The sequence below is a fragment of the Homarus americanus genome, unplaced genomic scaffold (genome assembly GCF_018991925.1).
Source record: "Homarus americanus isolate GMGI-L3 unplaced genomic scaffold, GMGI_Hamer_2.0 scaffold9100, whole genome shotgun sequence".
NCBI classification, from domain to species: domain Eukaryota; kingdom Metazoa; phylum Arthropoda; class Malacostraca; order Decapoda; family Nephropidae; genus Homarus; species Homarus americanus.
Genome location: NW_024743397.1, coordinates 25,001 through 27,066, shown reverse-complemented (window position 1 = coordinate 27,066; position 2,066 = coordinate 25,001). Strand labels below are relative to the sequence as shown.

At 54.9% G+C, this 2,066-nt stretch overlaps 2 non-coding genes across 2 annotated transcripts in view; both read left to right on the top strand.

Annotated features, from left to right (window-relative positions):
* The first annotated feature begins 564 nt into the window (after positions 1–564).
* Positions 565–731, top strand: LOC121877153. The gene has a single exon (XR_006090913.1). It is a non-coding gene; the product is annotated as a 5.8S ribosomal RNA (ribosomal RNA).
* Positions 732–1,830: 1,099 nt separating this feature from the next.
* The window catches only part of LOC121877154, a 4,372-nt gene continuing 4,136 nt past the window's right edge, over positions 1,831–2,066 (top strand). Inside the window, exon 1 of the ribosomal RNA XR_006090914.1 lies at positions 1,831–2,066. This exon is cut by the window's right edge and continues 4,136 nt beyond it. This is a non-coding gene — a ribosomal RNA (large subunit ribosomal RNA).

Here is a 2,066-nt window from a genome sequence, read left to right as displayed (position 1 = left end):
ATTTAGTGAGGCCTTCGGACTGGCGCTCTTGGATTGTCGGCCCCGTTGCCCGCGAGGGTTTTCGGGGGTCGTCGCCTCGAGCTGACGGAAAGATGTCCAAACTTGATCATTTAGAGGAAGTAAAAGTCGTAACAAGGTTTCCGTAGGTGAACCTGCGGAAGGATCATTAACAGAGAGAAAGAGAACGGGGCGCTCTTAAAACTACTACTACTCTCCTGATTTGGGCGGTCTCGGGCTCTGCTCTGGCAACTCCAGCAGCGAAAGAGGACAATCCCGGCCCCCGCACCAAAATAGGTACCACCACGCTGTAGGTGGACCACACTCGGGCGAGAGCGCGAAGACCGGAGGAGGAGGACGGACGGGGCTTTGGACGGCTGCCCGTCCGTTCCTTACTACCGGCGAATAAGCCTCTTGACCCAAAAAGAGTGAAATTCAAGTGTCAAAAAACAACAACAAGTCGTCCGGCCAAACCCAAACCACAAACTTGGGCTATGTCTGTCAAACCCTTTCATTGAGACTCGACCTGTGATGGTTAGTCGCAAAAAGACCAAATGGCAAATACACAACTCTTAACGGGGGATCACTCGGCTCGTGGGTCGATGAAGACCGCAGCAAACTGCGTGTCGGCATGTGAATCGCAAGAATACCAGATACATCGACAAGTTGAACGCATATTGCGGCGGCGGCAGCCATATGAGCTTGTCGCGTCGCCGCCACTTCAGCGAGGGTCGGAAATATACATCCATCGGTTGCTGCGAGTTCGGTGCCTGCTGACTGTCTCCCCGACACGAGGGTAACCCGAACCGAGCTTCCGCCTTGGGGTTTAATCGCCCGCGCCTTGCGCGAGGCGTGCCCTAAAAAACAAGCAAGCCTATCACTAGCAAGTCCATGGACTTGGCGCACCCACATTCAACCACAACAAAGCGACAGTTGTCGCCCTCGCAAATAACTGGAGGCGGCGCTCTTTTGCCTGCTGTCCACAGAGACACGAATGGCCGTCGGCCGCTCATGGCTGATGCTGCACATGTTCTAAGAGGCACTCCATCCCACGAAGAGGAAACGAAACCGGGTCGGATATCTTTTAAGTAAGCCCCGCCGAATTTCGTCTATCACCTCGAAAAGAGTGCTTGGCATGCATTGCAGTGGAACCTAAATTGATGAGTGCGCCTGGGCCCGCAGTCTACCATGTAGTGGTGCAGGCAGAGAGATGAGAATGCTTGGGTGACGCCGTGCTCTTCCTCACGCGCTCCTCCACCCTCTCCCACGGTCAGACGCGGTGTGGGCGTTCTCTTTGAGAGTTCGCCACGAGTCCACGTCTATCTCATGACTGGGAGGGAGGCAGGGGGAGTTCTCTCTAAACGCGTTAAAGACGGTGTTGCGCCTCATAACGGCTCTCGCCGGGATAGAGCACTAGTTCTGCAGCCGGAAAGGCCGCTCACGCCAATTAATACTGCGACTCTCGCTCTCTTTCTCCGGATAAACAAGTGCCACTGCTGTGGCATGCGGGAACGGGGAAAGAGGTCAAAGTTTAAGCGGCAAAGGTGCGGCCGAGTAAGGGCGGAACACGAGCGTATATGCATTAAAACTGTGTGTATATGACTCTGCGAGAGATGTTCTGCTGGAACACTTTTCCTATTGGCTATTTACCACTCAATGAGAAGGAACGGAGTCAGGGGTGGGAGTGCCGGCGCCATGGCCGCTGGTACCCCCGCGACAAGCCCCTCAAACCTTCCTGCCTGGTAATGTCGGTGGTGAAGAAAGTCGGTGGCAGAGCGTCTTCCGCTTCGTGGTTGGGGAACTTGTTCCCCCTAAGGATGATGAGACCACGATCGACCTCGTAGTAGGAGAGAGCTACCCGCCAAATTTAAGCATATTAATAAGCGGAGGAAAAGAAACCAACAGGGATTCCCTTAGTAAGGGCGACTGAACCGGGAAAAGCCCAGCGCATAACCTCGATGTCTTCGGGCACGAGGGGTGTTGCGTTTCAGAGGGTCCAGCACGCCGTCCCATACCGTCTAAGTCAAGCTTGAAAGCGGCCACTGCCCATGGAGGGTGACAGGCCCGTA